The following is a 9851-nucleotide window of genomic DNA, read 5'->3' as shown; positions in this document are numbered from 1 at the left end:
TATATATATATATATAAATTTGAATTTATGGATAAACATGAGAAATGTGAAGGTAAAGTATATTTTAATTTAGGTATTTCAAAATAAGCAATATAAATATATTATCATGTTATGCAAAAGAGTTTATTGACTTCAGTCAAAATAGTTTTGTTTCTAAGAGTAGATAAAGTAGTTTTATTACTCTTACTTAATTGTAAGTATATATTTAAAAAAGAATATGATACATTGTATGAGTTCAAACGATTTAAACTATGACCTGAACTCTACTAAAATTCACACTCTGGAATTTTCTGAACTCAGTCTTGTTACAGATAACTTCGAAAAAGACAAGTCAGTGAAATTGGAAGGATTTTGCACATTCTTAATTATGATTTGGCACATTTTTTTAATTTTTCTCTTATTGTTGTCATGTTTATTTTATTACATATTGCATTATAATTTCTCACTATTACAAGCTGTTACTACGTTACCTAAATGAGGAAGTTAATTTGCTCTTTTAGGTCAACTATGTTCCGGATTCGACGATTTGCCCATAATTCATGCCCACTCGGTTTCGCCACCCCTATAATCTGTCCAAATCATATGATAAATTTTGTCTAAAATCATATCATAAATTTTGTCTAACTTCATGTCACAAATCTATCTCAGCACGATAGAAATAGAGATAGTAATGAGTCTTAATAAGTCTATTACTCAAATCTATCACATTCGATCATTTTGGAATCTAGACCCATCCCAAACTCATACAGGTACGCGGTGAGTCTCCTGCTCACTATCATTGGTACCCAACAAATTCATAAGTACCAATAAATTTATAAGCTATTTTTATAAATAACCTATATATTTCTTATAATTATGCATGTAATTTTAGACAATGAAAAGAAAAAATGATCATAATAATTATAAAACAAATTTAAAGTTTTTTGTACTATTAAGGGTGTCCTTACCTTTTAGGTAAGAAACTAATCTTTTACGGGTAATATTGTCTTTCCCAACAAGTGTTGCTTCCGTGAATCAAAACTTTGATATTTTGGTCATGCTGGAATCTAGCAGAGTCTTATACCACTAGACAAATATCTTGTTTATAAAACATAATTAAAGTATAAGTACACAACTTTAAACTATCATTTAAATATAAATCTTTTATCAAAACATAATTTGAAACAAACAATAAAATATATCAAACCTCTATAACTAGGAAAAATAAAGGGATATAATCACACATTATTTAGGAAAAATATTTATTAACATTTCCTAAAACTTTTAACAAGAATAAGTAAACAATGGTAAACAGATTATTAGAAGTAGTGGAAGATGTTTGAATGTGAGAGATATACTATTAACAGAAAACCGCTTAGAACTGGGAAACAGCAGCATGAAATAAAGAGTGGGAAAGTGATCAACACTCAACAGTATCAACGCGTGTTCAAGGCCCGCGGTGTGATTTGAATATTAATGTCTTTGTACTCGTCCGAAAAAAAGTGGATCTTTAAAATATTCTCTTATAAGATAAAAATATATATTATAGTGTATGTATTTTATAGATTGTTATTTAACTATTTATTTAATTATTATTAACTCTTTAAAAAATAAGTTAAATAAATAATGAATTTATATAAATTTTTACACTAACAATATATACATATTATACTCTCTATAAATCATTCTATATAACAAGAACAACAACACCAATAATTAATAAACTAAAATATCACTTTATAATGCAAGTTAAATTTCCCTATGGTGTAAGCATATATTTTTTTGTACAAACAATAGTATATCTCATCCTATAAATAAAAATTAATCTCATTTTTAATGTGTGTGATTTTTTATTATAATAAATGTTATTGTTATATGATTTTACACTACTAAATGAACTATTATTCATTATATATATTTTTCATTCCGAAGTGACCACCTGACGGCAGAGTTATTAAACAAACTTAAAAGCACAGCCACAGAAGGCCCTCACTGAGAAACCAAGCTGGTGGGACCTATATTGATCACAGCCTCTGTACAAGTAGATCAATCATAACATGCTCTTTACTAACTAAGATTATTAGCCTCAACCAAATAATCATACATTCATGTTTGAGATTAAGTAAATTTATTCCAATTAAAGAAGATAATATCATTACATTAATTGGTCATGACGAAAGTGATAATTTCTGCATATGTAATAATTTCCTCATTTTAATATTTTCATATACTGGATTCCAAATTTCAGTATGGTCTATTGCCACCGGTGATACCCGGTTGGTTTTGAAAGTTACAGACACAAGACGGTAACCAATAGTTGATGCCTACGTAAGCCATGCCCTGGCCACTCATATTAGTTTAGGTCATGTTGTGTTCGACAGAGACAGAAGCCTAATAAAGAAACCAATCAGCAAAGAAAGAAGACAATAAATTCTTTCGTCCATTGCAAAAAAATAATAATTGATGTTTTGATTTTTTTTTTATCTTACTGCATCCCTTGTGATGTTATATAAAATTAAGATAAACTATATGAAAATTTCTAAACACATCCTTATTTATTTAAGGATTTTATCTCATATAATCCAATAACCATTCTTAGTATGGCTTCCAAAATTTTCCTCATTATCTTATCACTTTATCTTATTATTTTTAGGGAAAAGTGTATATAAACCCTAAATATTTATATCTTTTGCAAATAGAAACCACCAACTTTAATTTCATCATAATTAAGCCTTAAACTTCACTAACTCATAAAATAACTCATTCTATTAAATCTTTGTTAATTTATTTAACAGTGAAATCTGACATCTATTTTCTTTAACCTTGACCAATAATTTAATATTTCATTCATTCACGACCTCTCACTCCCTCACGATTTTTCTCATGTTATTTTGTAATTACTTCTTTCACTGTGCTTTGACCAATCATTTCCACAATTAGTGCAAAAAACTAAAATGATGAAATGTTTTCTCTCTCTCAAATTAATTCATAATAATGAGTAGGTATCAATTGGTTAATTCTAAATATAGAGCACCAGTTTTATCACATACATTGTTTCAAAGTTTTGTTCTGAATAATATGTGTTTCATCAAAGTCAAAATATTTATCTCACAATAAAACATTAATCATAAATGAAATTGCATAATATCATCCATTAAATTGAGTCATTAAAATAAAAAACTAACCATGTGTCCAAAAACAAAAAGAACTACTCCTTACAAAAAAATATTGGGACCCCACACAGAAAAAATAAAATTTGACAATACTACTTATCATTTCTTGACATCCTTTTTGATTGACCAGACTTCATTGACCTTTTGTAAACCTTTCTATTTGGATTTAAGAGTAATTTACATTTTTTATAATTGTGTCCTTCCTTGATGCAATTGCTACGCCTCATTTTAGTGTCTTTCTTGTTGATCCTATATGGATTGGAAGGTTCATCTTCTTCTCTAATTATTTTCTGTTTTGGCCTACCTGGTGTAATCTTCCAATTTGGAGGTAATATCTCATTAAAGTTATAGTCAGGCCAATCTTCTTCTAATGGAATAGGATTAATATGCATATCATATATTTTCAAGAAATAGTCTTTGGAGAAAATATCATCCACAAACTTCTCTGGTATTCCCATTTCTTCAAATATTGCAGCCACAACATGACCACAAAGGATTCCATTCATTTGTCACTTGATGCATGTATATGTTCTCTTTATAAGGTCGACTACCTTATTTCCATCAACACAGTGACTAACCTCAAATGTTCTATATCCTCCAACATGTACTATACAATTCATTGCCTCTTTTTTGGAGACTTCTAACTTTTGTTGTATCCTTGGACAAATTGATTGATTATAAGATAACATTTCATCTCTCTTGACACGAAATCTCTTCATTAATTTTCTGCAAATCATCTCCAACATAGTAATAATAGACTTGTCTCTTGCCTCCTTTATATATGAGTTGAATGTCTCAGAAATAGTATTCAGTAACACGTTACATTTCAATTGAGGGTTGTGAGCATACCAACATCACACAATGGTATGTATTATAACCAAACATAAGTCATTGTACTGAATAAAATAAAAAAAGATCAGAATACAAAATAAACTATTACATTGAAAAAAATCAATGAAATACCAAATCACAGTACCATAGACGCACCTTAAATGAGGAGAGATTTATTCATTAACAAACTGTTAATTAAATAGAAACACAAAGTTTTTATACCAACAATACATATTATAATATTAATTAAGGTGAGGTGACCACCCATTCTTAAAAATATCAACAATTCAACTTGGGAGTGAATGTAGCATACATGCACCAATGTTTTGGTTCCTCCCTTTTTAACCATTCATAAGCCTTTGCATCAACTTTTTTAATCTCCTCTATGTAATGGTTATGTTCCGACTCTCTGGACGCTCTTGCAACATTCCACATCAAGTCCTTTAATGTTTTTCCTTTAAAGTCGACATTCTAGAAATTGTTATACATATGCCTAACACAAAATCTATGATCAATATCAATCTCCTTGAACACCTCAACTAATCCCTGCACCAAACAAGTAAATAAAACAAAATAATTTTTTACCATGCCAATTAAGATTTAATTGTATGTAATGGATAATGAAATTTACCTTTTGCCGGTCGGATATGAAATTCTAGCCCATATCTCTAATGTTGTCAATATTTTCAAGAAGCCATGTTAAGAACCATCTTCGAGACTCTTTGTTTTCTATCTCAACAACTGCCCAAGCAACAGAGAACATATTATCATTGACATCTCTATCAATAGCACATAGCAATTGCCCCTTAAACTTAGTTTTCATATGACACTCATCCACCCATATAAATTTTCTACACCCAGCTAAGAATCCTTTTCTACAAACATCAATGCACATATACAACCTTTGAAAATGTTGGTTTTCTAATCTTATCTTTACTGTGCTGCCAACATTAGCCTCTATAATAGCTGCAGTGTATCCCTGTAACTTGCCAAATTGTTTGCCTTCATCACCCTCTATGATTTTCAAAGCAAGAGTCTTAGTACGATATGCTTTATGAATTGATATAATTACCTTATGATCCATTTATATAACAGATTTCAATCTACTAGCCTCCCTATTAGGTGAATCCCTAAAGTTTTCTAAGTATTTACTAACAACCCATTTTTGTTGTGACCCTTTTGTTTTGATAATGCCTTCTGCATTCATGTAGTGGATTGAAGCTCTTAATTTTGAAACATGACTTATCTTATATTAGTGAAGCATGAATCATCCAACCACATCTACCATTGCATATAGCAGTGTCTCTACTTTTGTCATTATGTATGTACTTAATTTCATAACCTCTTTTGATGGTCCACTCAATAAGAGCCTTTCTAACTGTGACATCAGTGTCAAATTTCATTTCCTTCACAAGCTCTGTGTACTCATGCAAATCAGTTTTCTCATTAAACTCAGGCCACTTTGGCTTGAGTTCATTATCTCAACTATCACTCCCATTAATGCCCAACAATTCTTTACTATTATCATAGTCAAATAATTGTTCAATATCTTTACTATTTGGCCTAATTGTAAAAATTCTATGGTTGCTTGCATGATTTTTATACATTCAACTATTTATTTCTTTAAGTAATTGTGCATCACTTGTAGTGTCATATATATCATCTTCTTTATCACTTGAACTATCGAGAAACTCCTCCAACTCTTTATTGTTAGTGTCATCATCTTCCACATAATTTGGATCATCCGACGCACAATCAATTCTCTAAACCTCAATGGGAAAATCAACGAGATAGCTAGCTAAAAATAAATTTTAAAACATGCATCAGTGCTAACATAAAACAATATACCTAAATTAATATATTAATTCCTAAATTTAAATATTGATTCCATATTTAAACTTTAATATCCAATTTGTGAATATAAATCCAAATTATTGATACAATAAACAAAACACAAACCTTGTTCACATATAGGATAACTAACACAATCAATCTCAGAGACCTCGCCATGATGTAATTTTGCCATAACCTTGAGGAACCACCAAATTGAAGACTTGTTGAAGATAGATTCAATGAAACAAACTTTCAACTTTGTGGCAATCAGCTGCAAAAAAGCAAGTTTTTAACCACACAAACGTGAATTGAAATGGTTAAATGGGGTGTGTAGTTTAGATTGATAATAAAATTATGGAAATTGATGAAAAAGAGAAAATGAGGGAATTGAAATGGTAATTGGGGATTTGTTTTTCTACTCATGTGGATTTTGGTTGTAGAGTTAAATAGGAGGGTTGAAATTGAATATTAATTGGAGAGATTTTACAACTTACGCTTGATTTTGGTGGTGAAGTTAATGAGTTCTGAAATTGAATATTAAAGGGGGAGAGAGGGTATATGTAGATAACCGAAGAGCCAAAATATATTCCCTTTGATCATTAAATATGAGATTAATTGTTTGAATTTTTCTTTCTTTGGAAGAATGAAAGAAGAATGGTCTTCTCCTGCTATTTTTTTTTTATTATGATTTAAATAAATAAATCAATGGTGTAGATTAAAGAAAATTAAGGGTCAATTTTATTGTTAAATAAGTTAAAAGAAATTTAACAGAATGACCTATTTTATGAAATATAGAAGTTCAAGGCTTGACTGATGAAATTAAAGTTGGTGGTTCATATTTGCAAAATGTGTAAAGTTTAAGGGGTTATATACACTTTTCTCTTATTTTTAATATATATATATATATATATATATATATATATAAAATTTTGATTAAATTAGCCTTTTCATTATTTTATATACTATTTTCTCTTGGTAATACTCTCCGAATAACTTCTGTCCCAAAAACATTTATACTAGAAATTAGTTCGAATAATGTTGGAAAATTATATATGAAATATTAGTAAGAATATTTAATAACATTGTATTCAAAATTTACATCATTTATTTATTTTTTAAATTAGTAAGTTTAGAAAGAGAGAATACGTATCATTGTTTTTATTATTTTATTGTGTCAAATGCAAGAAAGTTTCGATTTTGTCCATGTGCAGTAGCGTAAATGATTAGACCAAAGGTAAAAGGACAAATACGGCAGAGAAATGACAGTGTACTTTAATTAAGAATTTGTTTAGGAATACTAATATGGGTATAATATTTATGCACTTTCAGTAAAAAGATTTATACACATATTATATATTATTCATTGCTCGTTTATATTACTTTCTTTAAAGAATCAATAATAATTAAATATAGGTGATAGATGATATAGTTACAACATATAAAACTTATGCACGAATACTTCTTACGTTTTTTTCTAATGATAGAATACCCAAGAGTGATTTATAAGTTAAGTCATAACTAGGGCTGAGTTTCAGGTTAAAAATTAGACTCAACAAATATTTAGGGTCGGATAAGCATGATTGACTCAACCCGTCCATAGTTTCTCACTCATCATATTTGTATGTATCTATATTTGTATGTATAGAGTAATGACATTTCTTAAGTAATAAATATCATTGATTCTTTAGGGTTGAGTCAGGTTTAAAGGTTGACATAGTTTACATTTAGGGTCAGGTTAGTTTTGGGTTTAAGACCGAGTCTAGGTTAAAAAAATGACTCAAACCACATTTAGTTCTGGGTAAGACACAAATCTTATTCATCCCATCCCGACTAATGCTCAGAACTAACTATACCCTTAGCCAATATTTTCAAATATAAATACTAGCAGTTTAATAGGAGAATGTCAAATTTTATTTCAAATGGGTGTGATATTGGAATTGGACTCAAATAATAAACAAAAAAATGACATGTAATAATGATACTTGTATCCCCTTATTTATAATGAGAATATATTTTATCCTTAAAATTGAAAGAAAAAATAATACCTTCTCGAGTGCTGAAGAGGAATCTGACTAACACTATGCTAGAATAACAAAATAATATCACTTAAAATTGTCATTCAATAGCGCTTTCAAACACTGTCTATGTGAGTAAGATAGAATATAAGATTATATTTAACAACATTTTTAAAGCGCAATAGAAAATAGATATTTAACACAACACTTACTGAAGTGAGCGCTGTTAAATGTCTACTTTCTAAACAAGACAACATATCTCTCAGAGATTCTATCAAACACATGACAAGCATGACCAACTCCACCACATTTACAATACAAACATCATTCTAAAATCTCAACTCATAAACCATTGCATGAACTTGTCTCCCTTAGTTCAAATCCATTATCCATGAAGATTATATGCACTAATGAAAGAAACAAAGGTGGTGAAAATATGGACGACTAATCCATGAATTTCTTGTCTCACTTAACTGAAAATAAAATGATTTCTTGTCAACGACAAAAAGACATAGTTAAGATTCAATATATTAAGAATCAAGTCAAAATTTACAAAGAAACTAATGATGAAAAATAATAACCAAATACAAGAAATAAATACAGATATTACAAATTTGGTAAATCACCATCAACATTGACAGATTCCTATATTATAAATAAGTAGTTAACATATATGTAAATGCAAGCCGCAAAAGTGAATCAAAGAGAACTAAATGAGGTAAAATATGACAATGATTTACCTTCTACTTGAAAAGAGAAATAAAAAACTGATAACTTGCTTGAAGAGAGAAACTGAAAACAAAAGAGAAAAAAGTTAACCCATGGAGAAGAAGAAGAATAAGAGAAATAGAAAACTGAATGATATGTGTATTATTGTGTGTAAAGTTTTGTTTTTAAATCTGCGAAGATTTGTGTTGACTAAAACAAGTGTTGTTTGAATGTATGACTTTTAATAGCTCTCACTGAAACAATCACAGTTAAATGTGACTTTTAATAGCCCTCACTAAAGCAAACGACATTAAATGTATGAATGTATGACTTTTAACAACACTTACTGAAACAAACGTTATTGAATGTATGATTTTTAACATCACTCACTAAAGTGATCACCGTTAAATGTGTGAATGTATGAATTTTAGCAACACTCACTGAAGCAAGATTGTTGAATGTGTAACACCGTGAATTTTTTGTGTATGTTTTATTAATTATTTATTTTAACAACGATTAATTTTAGAAATTAATCGGTATTTAACTAGACTAAACCGTAGTTGAGTATTAGTCTTTTTTTGTGATTTCCTATTGTTTGGTAAATTTTCATAATTTTATGTGACAAAAAATTTCTGAGCTGCTGTCGGGTCTGAATCACCCGAATTAGGCCCAATAACGTGTTTTTGAGTTCTGTATCTCGGAATAGAATTCCGATTGCGCCATTGGCTTAGAAATATTATTTCGAGTCAAGATAGACATCAAGTTTGTCCAGAACGCATTTCAAATTATTTTTCACTCCGAATTCCGTGTTTTGAAGTTTTAACCGTAAACCGAAATTGAGAGATTTTTATTATCTGACTGGGTATTAGCCGAAAATAATCGGGAATGGTTTAATCTAGAATGTATCATCGAAAAGGTCACATCCCTTTCATGTAAGAAGCTTGCTTGTTAAACAAGCAAAAGTACATATTCTCTTACACAAAATCCCCTAAATCACTCAACAAATCATCTCACTCCACCACCATTAGACACATCACCTATGCTAGTCTAAATCTACTTAATTTGTATTAAATTTTATGATTTGATGAGGGTGATGCTCTCCAATAAATATCTCACCATATTCTCTCATTTTTACACTAAATTTCTTATACAAACTAATGTAGTCTTTTATTTTCTCTTCTCCATCTTCTTCTCATACTTCATAGAAAGTTATGAGCTTTTATTATGTTGTTCATAAAGTAGAGTTTATATTTGTTCTTTAAGTATTTTATGAAGGCATAACTAAAGGGGATGATAATAAAACATATGAACC

Source organism: Lupinus angustifolius, chromosome LG08 (genome assembly GCF_001865875.1).
Source record: "Lupinus angustifolius cultivar Tanjil chromosome LG08, LupAngTanjil_v1.0, whole genome shotgun sequence".
NCBI classification, from domain to species: Eukaryota; Viridiplantae; Streptophyta; class Magnoliopsida; order Fabales; family Fabaceae; genus Lupinus; species Lupinus angustifolius.
Note: the sequence above shows the minus strand (reverse complement) of the source record.